A 13,508-nucleotide genomic window follows, 5' to 3' on the forward strand; every position below is an offset into this window, starting at 1 on the left:
TAGCTAACACAACGTGACATTGGAACACAGGAGTGATGGTTGCTGATAATGGGCCTCTGTACGCCTATGTAGATATTCCATACAAAATCTGCCTTTTCCAGCTACAATTAAAATTTACAACGTTAACAATGTCTACACTGTATTTCTGATAAATTTTGTGTTATTTTAATGGACAATTTGTTTTGGTTTTCTTCAAAAACAAGAACATTTCTAAGTGACCCCTAACCTTTGAACGGTAGTGTACAGTATATACAGTACCAGTCAAAAGTTTGGACAGACCGACTCATTTAAGGGTTTTTATTTTTTTTAACTATTTTCTACATTGTAGATTAGTAGTGAAGACATCGAAACTATCAAATACATATGGAATCATGTAGATAATCGATAATTTCATTTTCACCTGGCTACCCCTACCCCGGCCAACATCTCAGCACCCCCTGCAGCAACTTGCCCAATGCCCCTCCCCCCCGCTTATCCTTCACCCAAATCCTGACAGCTGATGTTTTTGAAGAGCTGCAAAATCTGGATCCCTACAAATCAGCTGGGCTAGACAATCTGGACCCTGTCTTTCTAAAATTATCTGCCAAAATTGTTGCAACCCCCTATTACTAGCCTATTCAACCTCTCTTTTGTATCATCTGAGATCCCTAAAAATCGGAAATCTGCAGCGGTCAGTACTGTGCAGCCGTCTTCATCGACCTGGCCAAGGTTTTGACTCTGTCAATCACCGCATTCTTAACGGCAGACTCAATAGCCTTGGCTTCTCAAATGCCTGCCTCGCCTCGCCAAATGCCTGCCTCGCCTTCACCAACTACTTCTCAGATAGAGTTCTGTGTGTAAAATCGGAGGGCCTGTTGTTCGGACCTCTGGCAGTCTCTATGGGGGTGCCACAGGGTTCAATTCTTGGGCCGACTCTTTTCTCTGTATATATCAATGCTGTCGCTGTTGCTGCTGAGGATCCACCTCTATGCCGACGACACCATTCTGTATACATCTGGCCCTTCTTTGGACACTGTGCTAACAAACCTTCAAACAAGCTTCAGCACCATACCACACTCCTTCCGTGGCCTCCAACTGCTTTTAAATGCTATTAAAACTAAGTGCAGGCTCTTCAACCGATTGCTGCCTGCACCCGCACGTCCGACTAGTATCACTACTCTGGACGGTTCTGACCTAGAATATGTGGACAACTACAAATACCTAGGTGTCTGGTTAGACTGTAAACTCTCCTTCCAGACTCACATCAAGCATCTCCAATCCAAAATTAAATCTAAAATCGGCTTCCTATTTCGCAACAAAGCCTCCTTCACTCATGCTGTCAAAACATACCCTCGTAAAACTGACTATCCTACCGATCCTTGATTTCAGCGATGTCACTTAAAAAATAGACCCCAACACTCTACTCAGCAAACTGGATGTAGTCTATCACAGTGCCATCTGTTTTGTCACCAAAGCCCCATATACTACCCACCACTGCTACCTGTATGCTCTCGTTGGCTGGCCCTCACTACATATCGCCAAACCCACTGGCTCCAGGTCATCTATAAGTCTTTGCTAGGTAAAGCCCCGCCTTATCTCAGCTTACTGGTCACCATAGCAACCCCCACCCGTAGCACGTGCTCCAGCAGGTATACTGCACTGGTCATCCCCAAATCCAACACTTCCTTTCGCCGCCTTTCCTTACAGTTCTCTGCTGCTCGTGACTGGAACGAATTGCAAAAATCTCTGAAGCTGGAGTCTTATATCTCCCTCTCTAACTTTAAGCATTAGCTGTCAGAGCAGCTCACCAATCACTACCTGTACACAGCCAATCTGTAAAGAGCACACCCAACTACCTCATCCCCATTTTATTAATTCCCCTCTTGCTCTCTTGCACCCCAGTATCTCTACTTGCACATCATCATCTGCACATTTATCACTCCAATATTAATTGTAATTATTTAGCCTCTATGGCCTATTTATTGCCTACATCCCTAGTCCTCTACATTTGCACACACTGTACATAAATAAAAACATCTTTATTTTCTATTGTGTTATTGACTGTACGTTTGTTTGTGTAACTCCGTTGTTGTTTTTGTCGCACTGCTTTGCTTTATCTTGGCCAGGTTGTAAGGTCGCAGTTGTAAATAGGAACTTGTTCTCAACTGGCCTACCCAGTTATATAAAGGTGGAATACAAAAATAAATATATTTTATACTTGAAATTCTTCAAAATAGCCAACCTTTGGCTTGATGACAGCTTTGCACACTATTGGCTCCCGAGTGGTGCAGCGGTCTAAGGCACTGCATCTCTGTGCAAGCATTGACACTACAGTCCTTGGTTTGATTCCAGGCTGTATCGTATATTGCCGTGATTGGGAGTCCCATTGGCCGGTGCACAATTGTCCCAGCCGGGTTAGTCCGTCATTGAAAATAAGAATTTGTTCTTAACTGACTTGCCTAGTTAAAAAAATGTTAAACAATAAAATATAAGTAAAAAAACAAATTCTCTCAACTAGCTTCATGAGGTGGTCACCTGGAATGGATTTAAATGAACAGTGTGCTTTGTTAAAAGTTATTTTGTCTAATTTTTTTACTTCTCAATGTATTTGAGCCAATCAGTTGTGTTGTGACAAGGTAGGGTTGGTATTCAGAAGATAGCACTAATTGGTAGAAGACCAAGTTCATATTATGGCAAGAACAGCTCAAATAGGCAAAGACATGAAGGTCAGTCAATCTGGAAAATTTCGAGAACTTTTTAAGTTTCTTCAAGTGCAGTCGCAAAAACTATCAAGCGCTTTGATGAAACTGTCTCTCATGAGGACTGCCACAGGAAAGGAAAACCCAGAGTTACCTCTGCTGCAGAGGATAAGTTCATTAGAGTTACCAGCCTCAGAAATTGCAGCCCTAATAAATGCTTCACAGAGTTCAAGTAACAGACACATCACAACATCAACTGTTCAGAGGAGATTGCTTGAATCAGGCCTTCATGGTTAAATTGCTGCAAAGAAATCACTACTAAAGGACACGAATAAGAGAAAGAGATTTGCTTGGGCCACGAAATATGAGCAATGGACATTAGACTGGTGGAAATCTGTCCTTTGGTCAAAACAAATAATGATAATAAATTATAATGCTAATATATTTTGAGATCTGGCTGCTGACCGCCTGCTGTACCTCCACTGATCCCCCTTTGAGAACCCCTGTCCAAGGCCACAGTGTTAAAGTTGCAATATGCAGAATTCACTCCACCATTTACAATTGCTAAAATTCTAATAGTTTGCCTAATTTCAGTTTATGTGACAAAACAAGCAAGTGTGAAGAATCATTGTACCATCTAAACCGCTGTAAAATGTATTTTCAATAACCCAAACTATTTTATTTCCAGCTGTTTGAAGCTGATGTGTAAAACCAAAAGTAGAACAGATTTACAGCTTCTTACGCTTACAATGAGAATGACAGATCTATAACACACTTTTCTATGTGAATTTGGTTCGGTTGCCTAAAACGTTACATATTGCAGCATTAACACTTACCTAAAATCTTCAACATTTTCACATTTGAATCCTATTAGAATGGTGTGTGATTTTACTTCAGTTGTTTTGTTAGATCTCTGCGCTTCATAATGCCAGTGAGCAGTATTTCACAGTGGCAGCGTGGCTCTATCTGTGTGGAGGTCTGTACTTTAATGGGCTTTATTGATCTAAACAACCTAAGCGGTTGCGGTGATGTTATTAAGGTAGAGATAACTTCTGTTTTATTCCACTCCAACAATATATTAGCGTTTTATTGGTCTAAATAACTTTACCTTTCAGACAGTAATGCAGCAGTTAGTCACCCAGGCTCTTTATGTCTCCAGGATCTTCATAAAGCATCTCCCCTGGACATCCTGCTGTGGCGAGAGTGAAAAACCACAGGTTAAAAGGCATGCTGGGAAGTTTCAATGCCATCACCGTAAATGATCTCTTTTGAATACATAAATACGAGCTGTGAATGGGAGCCATGGACCCCAACGCATTCTCTGTTTCACACATGCATGTACTGGTGAGAGTACTGAGTCCCAGTTTCCCCATGGTTCCCCATGGTTCCCCATGGTTCCCCATGCTCAGAGGCACGGTGGCTCCACCATGTCGGCAGTAGCTCAGTGGTATACCTTGTTAACACCCATATGTAGGAGTTATTATGAGTCTTAACACTTTTTTCTCCCTTTTGATCCTTGTGTCAGAATCTAATTGTGGGTACACTAACATCCTGACATATTTAACAGATCTTTTAGAGATATTCGGTGTATAAAGTATGGGTATTGGTAGTGTTTCTCTTATTGGTTAAACTGTTCGTTGGTTGATTCTACAAACTTTTTAATGGACTATTGCAATATTTATTTCCTTTCAAGGGCACACTATATCCAATATTTATATGAAATAACGATCCCATTTATCAGGAAGCAAATTTTCAGGGGATTTTAATTTGCAGCTATTTAAAGCCTGGGTTTTGGTAATGAATTATTTTGTCATCTTGCCTCTGATGAGATTCATCTTTAATAACTGTAACAATTATTTTATTAAAAAAAGAAGCAATGCATTATGGCTATCTCGGCAAGGTCTCGAGCTGGAAAGAATTCTCATTAAGAGCATTACATTACCCCGTAGTGCTTTCATTTGGATGTCCTGCTGAAATGACATTACGTGTCAACAATGCTTGTGTTAGAAGTAAGCAGCCATATTTACAGAGGCTTTTTTCATTCGCCAGCTGACACTTGGAGATGTATTAAAAGAGATACTAATGCTCTATATCGGATTAAGTCATTTTAATGGGAAAACTGCAACAACCCCCAAAAAATATTTTAATATAAAGTGAGGAATTGAGTTTTCTACCTCCTTGCTTTGATATTAGTTGTATGTTTTGGCACCAAGGTATGATTGTTTAACATTATGGTAATGATGCTTTTCTTAAACAAAGCTCTGACCCCCCCCCCCCCCCAATTAGATTTCTGTCAAAATTGGATGTATTTCCTCGAGTCATCCTAGGTTTATTCTACGGCATCAATGGAGACATGTTGTGTTGTCTGATTTATCATGATTTGTTTTTGTCTGGCAAATGCTGGCTCAGGGTCAGTTATCGTTAATGACATGGTTGTAATTGTTTGTCAGCTTGGTAATGTGTGATTTCCTATCTCCATGTGAAGTTGGGAGGTTTACGATGGAAGGGTGGATGTTTTCAGGAAGACAAAGTGCTGTGATTTGTCACCAGCTAAATGTCTTGGAGAAGAGTTTTTACTCCCCCACATCGTTTTCTGCGAGGGTGGGTATCGTCATGATAATTTAGATACTGTATATCTCCTTCATATGCCATCACCGAACACACAGGAAGCCTAGTAAACTAGTAGTTCTCTCATCTTTAAACATGATAGTGAGTTTCTCCCACACAAGTGTTCTTGAGTGAAACTGGCTTTTTGGAGGAATGACAACTTGGTGATCTGATAAATATTGTGACAAGCAAGCAACAGAGGCAAAGCAGTTTGGAGAGAATGAATGGTTTTGTGCCACTGTGTGTGTATCATATGTTTGTATTAGTGAAGGGATGCCCACCATGCAGACTGACAAGAAGATATCTACATTTCAAAGGAAGACAGAAGTGAAATCACCAAATGTTATGTAATCTTGTATTTTGGGTTTTTGGTAAGAATCATCACTTCCTTAAATGTATGATTCTTAATAGAGGCTATTTCACCATCTGATGAGGAGTGATATGTCAAATTTGCTCATAGTATAAGTGAAAGACTACATGTGACCAGGTAGTTTGGGGTAAACCAGCAATCATATTTTCATCATGTTGTTATGGGGACCATGTAGCTATATACTGTGTAGAATACACTTGTTTCTGTTTTACCTCCATGTTGGTTTGGTAAGAGGCAGAGTCTAATGAGTTCTCACCAGGGAACAAGCCAAACAAAGGACATGAGTTAGTGTATGCAGAAGTCTCCAGAGGTTGCTACTTATTGTCACAATCACCCCCCCCCCCTTATATCAATTCAGGACTTTGTTGGTTATTCTGTCTGATTTTGCGCACATGAGTAGTGTAATCAACTAAATGTGGCTGCTGTCTTATTCTTATTACCTGGGTGCTTAACACAGATTTTTTTCCTTCAAGGACAAATGGCGTACGAGAAGGCTGATCCCGTGTGAAGTCCCCAAGCTCTCGGCGAGCAGCAGTTCCTTTTTCAGCGCCAGCTGTTCTCTCAGATACACTGGGCTACACTGAAATTCTCTTAATATAATTCTAGGGGCTCAGGAGAATAGCGCAAAACAAGTGTGCCAGAGAGGAGAGCGTTGCATTTTTCATCAGCAGGCCTCAACTCGCTGAGTTAGTGGGCAGCGCTCTCATTCATGAGCAGATGTTCAGCGCAGTTACACTCTGCAGTTAATGTGAACTTACTGGCCTCTCTGCCATCGGCTGCAAGGACGTTGGCAGCGACCTGGCATCTGAGAATTACTCCTGGTAAAAAGCACAGGCCAGGAAAGTGAAGCCATGGCCTTTTTTAGCCACTACCCAGCCCAGAAGATGTAGCTGAAGCCAGAGAGTAGGAGAAGGCTCTGACAGGCTATCAATCTTAGGCCCGACAGTGATGAAACACTCTCTGCTGTTTGCTGTGGGAATAGCAGTGAAAATTCCTGAAGACAATTTCCACAAGTTTATCATTAATTTCTTATGACAGACTAAACATGAAACCCACACCACTTGGCAAGAGAATGCGCTGTGTGATAGGCTAGCACAGGAAGGTACAGGTCCCAGTTGTTAGTCAATGGGTAGGAGGGATATAGTGGTTTCAATACCCTTGAAAGAGGAAATTAATGTGAACCAGGCAGCTGCGAGAGGATAACTGTCTGTCTGTCTGGCCCTGGTTGGTTTATGGTAGAGCCCAGCTGGTGCTGTGGTCAGCCCGATGGTTCAGTCATCTGTTCTACCATGCCTCTCCAACTGCGTTTGATGTGGCTCTGTAGAGCTGTAATATCTCCCTAAAAACTCTGCAAAAGGCTCACTAAAGGATTACGTAAAGGCTTATTAATTTATCAGGATGAGTACGTGACTGAGTGTTTAGTAGGTAACATTCGGCTCGCCATGGGAGCAGTGTGAAAGTCATTGAGGTAAAGATGTGGATGTGGGACTTTAATAGAAGAATGACAAGCACTTGTTTCTGCTGCTCATGGCTCATTCTCACTTTCTAATTGGTCGTTTTCAGGTTGGGTTTATGAGAGCAAAACTAATTAGTGTTTCTAAATTCAGCAGAAAAAAAAGTCAGTTGAGTTGATTGTTCTGGTTTCCTCTCCTGTGTCAGGCGCTCAACAATAAAATAAGACTCTAATCATTTTCAAATTGCTCGTATTTTTAAACCAGAGTTGAATGTCATTCTCGGTCTCCTGGCATTTTGTTTGGCAAGATCAGGGAACAGCGGTCGCCCTCTCGCCGTGCTCTCTTTGTGATTCGTGGGAAGTTTAGGATGGGGCTGGTGGAAAAACAATGCATGGTGTTTTAGGTGGGGTTGTTTTGCTTTGATTGTGAACGTCCTGCTGACAGAAGCGGGCTAGTAAGTTTACAGTAGCTCTGACATTCCCTGTTACCTTTATTCAGAGAGCTCCAGCTGCAGCGAGCCCTCAGGAAGCACCAGTGCTGAGCAGAGCAGGCCCATGGGCCGCTGGCCGCCGGGAGAGGGAGAGGGAGCCCTGTTTGAGTTGGCAAACAGTCCCCTCTCCTCTCGGGGAAGTTCTGCTGCATCTGCAGAAAAGCCAGTGGAGGGTGGTGGGTTGCTCTGACGAGACACATGGTGGTGACTCCAAGGGCAGGATGGGCTTTTTCCACCTCTCCTCCCTTTCAGGAAACACATTTAGCCTTTTCTTCCCTCCATGTTTGAAAAAGGATAGAAAGAGTGGATATGGCGGAGGGGGGAGGTGGCGGAGGGGGCAGGGTTGTATATGACAGAAGTCAGCCACAGGGGGTTGGTGTTAATCTGTGGCGTTTGTTTGAAATGGGGTACTGTGCAATGCTTCAACAAGCTATTTTGCTGTGTGTTCTCTGAGCCCTATTCTCTCTGCTGGGGTTTAATTTATATTGAATAAAAAAAAGTTTATTGGTCATTTTAACAACGTTCTGTTAAACTTACACTATTTTTATTTTTCCTTCCACAGCGGAGGGATTTGTCTTCAGAGGGCTGTAGTAATTAAGCAGAAGGAGCTGTGGATCTAGGGTTAGGGACGAACAGTGTTTAAATGCAATTAGAGTGCAGCTAGAATCAATTTGAACTCAATTACAGTTTTCTGAATGTGCCAATATTTGTTAAATCAAGGGAATTCTCGGTTGTGATGCTAAATATGTATCCAAAGATATTTAAAACATGGAAAGAAAAATAACCTCTGAGGAAAAATCTACTTAACGCAGCTTTAATGAAGAAGAATTGTTTGAAAGTGACCTCTATATTCAGTGCCTTCGGAAAGTTTTCAGACCCTTTGACTCCACATTTTGTTACATTACAGTCTTATTCTAAAATGGAGAGAGTAAAAAATCCTTAGCAATCTACACACAATAGCCCATAATTACAAAGTGAAAACTGGTTTTTAGACATTTTTGCAAATGTATTCAAAATAAATACCAGAAATACCGTATTTACATAAGTATTCAGACCCTTTGCTATGAGACTCAAAATTGAGCTCAGGTGCATCCTGTTTCCATTGATCATCCTTGAGATGTTTCTACAACTTGATTGGAGTCCGCCTTTAGTAAATTCAATTGATTGGACATGATTTGGAAAGGCACACAGAGCTGTCTATATAAGGCCCCACAGTTGACAGTGCATGTCAGAGCAAAAACCAAGCCATGAGGTCAAAGGAATTTTCCTTAGAGCTCCAAGACAGGATTGTGTGGAGGCACAGATCTGGTGAAGGGTACCAAAACATTTCTGCAGTCACATCTGGAAGAAACCTGGCACCATCAGTGCAGTGAAGCGTAGTGCTGGCAGCATCATGCTGTGGGGATGCTTTTCAGTGGCAAGGACTGGCAGACTAGTTAGGATCGAGGCAAAGATGAACGGAGCAATGTACAGAGAGATCCTTGATGAAAACCTGCTCCAGAGTGCTCAGGACCTCAGACTGGGGGTGACGGTTCACCTTCCAACAGGACAATGACCCAAAGCTCACAGCCAAGACAACGCAGGAGTGGCTTTGAGAAAAGTCTCTGAATGTCCAGAGCCTGGACTTGAACCCGATCGAACATTTCTGGAGAGACCTGAAAATAGCTGTGCAGCAACACTCCCCATCCGACCTGACAGAACATGAGAGGATCTGCAGAGAAGAATGGGAGAAACTTCCCAAGTACAGGTGTGCCAAGTTTGTAGCGTCATACCCAAGAAGACTCGAGGCTGTAATTGTCCTTTAAGAAAGTACTGGGTCTGAATACTTTTTGTTGCTTTGTCTTTATGGGGTATTGTGTGTGGATTGATGATAACATTTTAATCCATTTTAGAATAAGGCTGTAACCTAAAAAAATGTGGAAAAAGTCAAGCGGTCTGAATACTTTCCAAAGGCACTCTTTCTCTCTCTCTCTCACACATACACATATCACACATACACAAATATTTGTTGATTCCCATTCAAATCCTATTTCCCTAACCTTTAACCTAACTTAACCTTAACCCCAAACCCCTAAACTTAACCCCTAATGCTAATTCTAACACTAATTGTAACCCTAAACTTTACCACTAAGCCTAACATGTTTTCTTGTAGGGACTGGTGAAATGTCCCCACTTGTCTGGACTTCTGGTCCCCACAAGGATAGTAAACACGCACACAAATACTGTAAATACTCTTTCACAATAATAGGGAGGTACCCAACAGGAATTAAATACTGTGTTTGTCATTTTTTGGATTGAAGTAGTGCCATAGATTTCATAATTTCCAACTGACAATAATATCTTCCTCTTTTTCTTCTTTTCACTTTTATTCCCCCTCCATTCTATCTCTCTTTTTCTCTCTCTCTCTCTCTCTCTCTCTCTCTCTCTCTCTCTCTCTCTCTCTCTCTCTCTCTCTCTCTCTCTCTCTCTCTCTCTCTCTCTCTCTCTCTCTCTCTCTCTCTCTCTCTCTCTCTCTCTCTCTCTCTCGCTCTCTTCCACCTGCTGTGCCTTCCTCCAGCCTGGAGACTCCAGTGGTGACCCCCTGTGGAGACAGAGATCAAAGTAAGTGACTGGAGTCAGACCCCAGTGACACAACCATACAGTAGAACCAGTGACAGACTCCTAATAGACATGACAGATCTATACTCAAATACTCCTATTAAATTGACTACATCGATGGACAAGTGTTTCCCTGTGAACAGTGTTTCCTTCTACCCTAAGAAAAAAAGGTGCTATCTAGAACCTAAAAGGGTTTTTCGGCTGTCCCCATATGAGAACCCGTTGAAGAACCCTTTTTGGTTTCAGGTAGAATCCTTTCCACAGAGGCTCTACATGGAACCCAAAACGGTTCTACATAGAACCAAAAAGGATTATCCTATGGGGACAGCCAAATAACCCTTTGGAACCCTTTTTTCTAAGAGTGGTGCATCCATAGTAAACTTGATGAAGATATATCTCAGAGAAATATAAAAATGCAAATGTTTACAGGGTCATCTGATGAAAAGGTCGCAAACGATAAATGTGATTTTGCATAATAACTGGTGCTGTTGTAAATGGATCACTCGGTCAGTTGCTTTTTACTTTCAATGAAGCAGAAATTATAGTGACAATGCATGATTAACATAGGTTCCAGATATCCCTTTAATCCACACCACCGTATAGTCACAGTTGTGACTGAATTCAAGGCAAAAACATGACCAGATCATATATTCAGGTTCATGTCTGCAACCCTCCTCGCACCATCTCTCAAGTCATTTACACTCTGTGTGGTGTATAAACACATTCAAAGCAAACAATGACCCAGAGCAGACTTCACACTGCAAAACTATTTCAAAGCACTGTAAACACTAAACATGGCTGACCTTCCTCTTGACCACACCACCAACACACAGAGGAGGCTCAGCCTTAAATCTGGTGTTTGCATTAAGATTCATTTTGACCTTGACAAGACATGTTGTAGGTTACATTTATATGTTCAGTTTCTGTCTGTTTTGGTTTGATATTTGTCAGGTTGTATTCTGTGACCATATGGACATGATCCTCAGTCGCTATGCATTTGATTTAACAGTTTGTCTCCCATTGGGCTTGATAGTGTTGTTGTTGAATTAGGGTATCAGACATTAGTTAAGAGCACTGGATAGCTCTTCTAGACCTCGTTACTGTCCCTCACTGCTGGGCAGAACTATACTGATGTATATGAGCTATACTGGTTTTTATGAACTATACTGGTTTAAATGAACTATACTGGTTTATATGAACAATGAACTATACTGGTTTATCTAAACTATACTGGTTTCTATGAACTATACTGGTTTCTATGCACTACTGGTTTATATGAACTATACTGGTTTATATGAACTATACTGGTTTACATGAACTATACTGGTTTATATGAACTATACTGTTTATATGAGCTATACTAGTTTATATGAGCTATACTGGTTTATATGAACTATACTGGTGAATTCGGTGACCAAGTACCCGACGGTCACTGACAGAGTTCCAGAGTTCCTCTGTGGAGATGGGAGAACCTTCCAGTAGGACAATCATCTCTGCAGCACTCCACTAATCAGGCCTTTATGGTAGAGTGGTCAGCCACTCCTCAGTAAAAGGTAAATTACAGCCTAAGGCATCTAATGGACTCTCAGACCATGAGAAACAAGATTCTCTGGTCTAATGAAACCAAGATTGAACTCTTTGGCCTGAATGCCAAGTGTCACGTCTGGAGGAAACCTGGCACCATCCCTACTGTGAAGCATGGTGGTGGCAGCCTCATGCTGTGGCAATGTTTTCCAACAGCAGGGCCTGGGAGACTAGTCAGGATTGAGGGAAAGATGAACGCAGCAAAGTACAGAGAGATCCTTGATGAAAACCTGATCCAGAGCGCTCAGGACCTTGACTGGGGCAAAGGTTCACCTTCCAACAGGACAAATACCCTAATCCCACAGCCAAGACAACGCATGAGTGGCTTTGCGACAAGACTCTGAACGTCCTTGAGTGGCTCAGCCACAGCCCGGACTTGAACCTGATCGAACATCTCTGGAGAGACCTGAAAGTAGCTGTGCAGCAACGCTATAATTAAGTGATAATGCCAGAGAAGCCGGTGTTTGGTGCCAATATATCCTCCAAACACCGGCTTCGAGGGCATTACACTTTTGTACAATGGGTTACCATATTCAAATAATGATTGACATATTTTCATTAACACTTTATTTTTATGAATTTATTCATACTATGTCATCCTTCCACAAGATATAGTTCCGACACAAATGTAAGGTTAATACCCAAGCTGGCTTGTTGTTCAGTTCGGTTGCTAGAGGCGCGACCCAGTCGTTCAGTCTTTTTGTTCTGTATCTATGGACGCAAGCAGTCATTCGTTCTAAATGTTCTTTACCATACTGGCTGGCAACATAATTATCCCTTGCTTGCTAGCTAGTCAACTACGACTAACTTGCGGTCACGTCAAAAAGTGCAGCCAGACTAACAGCAAAGTAGCTGCATTTGCATGTGTTTCAGTGGTTTTCTAGTAACATTTATTTGGATACATCCATAACAATGAGCGAACGAGGCATAATTTGCCTGGCATAGAACATTTGCTCACTTATCAGGACACTGTTGTTCAGAGGAGCTAGCTAACAACACAGTTATCACAATCACTTAAAACCGCAGCTGGAAAGACTGCAAACTAGCTGCACTTCGTTTCGTTTGACCTTTTTTCAATTGACATTTATTTTTATATATCCATACAAAAATTATGCCAGCTGATTCATGATTTCAACTGGCTGAGAAACGCTGCCCGACTGTCTATCTCTTCCCGACTCCCAACACGTTCATTACTATGGGACAGCTGGAGATTGAATTTGAATATTAAAACAATGTTGCAAATATTGGAGAGATAGACAGCAATGTTTATACAAATCTCCGCTGTTGAAAACTAAATGTTAATCTAAAAGATGTGAGATAATGTGTAGATGCTTTTTTATAGTGGAGATCAAGTTTATAAATTGCTAGATGCTTTTTATAGTGGAGATCAAGTTTATAAATTGCTTGGCTGGGCTGATGAGACAGTGGATTGTGCAGTCAGTTGGAACAGAGTAAATAGGCATTTTAATGGCATAGATTTAGCCGGTGGTAACTTGTGGAATAGAAACCGGCTGGAATGCGGTTTTAACCAATCAGCATTCAGGATTAGATCCACCCATTGTATAATGGTTTATATGAACTATACTGGTTTAAATGAAATATACTGGTTTATTTGAACTCATATCCTTCTCTGTGTTTCCCTCAGTGGAGTCGGGGGGGTGATTGTGAGGTGCCGTGAACTCCCCCTTAATAAAGCCCAGCTGTGGAATGATCAAATAGTGGATCTA

General features: G+C 41.6%; 1 protein-coding gene across 6 annotated transcripts in view; it reads left to right on the forward strand.

Annotated features, from left to right (window-relative positions):
* The window catches only part of LOC118389636 (forkhead box protein P1-B), a 245,979-nt gene that overhangs the window by 58,757 nt on the left and 173,714 nt on the right, over nt 1-13,508 (forward strand). For 5 of the 6 annotated variants that reach the window (XM_052526631.1, XM_052526635.1, XM_052526629.1 and 2 more), the window contains one exon: nt 10,157-10,200. The exons of the other annotated variant lie outside the window; for it this stretch is intronic. The gene's annotated coding sequence lies outside the window, so the exon portion shown is untranslated. The remainder of the gene's footprint in view (nt 1-10,156; nt 10,201-13,508) is intronic. 6 annotated transcript variants of the gene reach the window in all.

This window comes from Oncorhynchus keta, chromosome 10 (assembly GCF_023373465.1).
Source record: "Oncorhynchus keta strain PuntledgeMale-10-30-2019 chromosome 10, Oket_V2, whole genome shotgun sequence".
In the NCBI taxonomy this organism is placed as follows: Eukaryota; Metazoa; Chordata; class Actinopteri; order Salmoniformes; family Salmonidae; genus Oncorhynchus; species Oncorhynchus keta.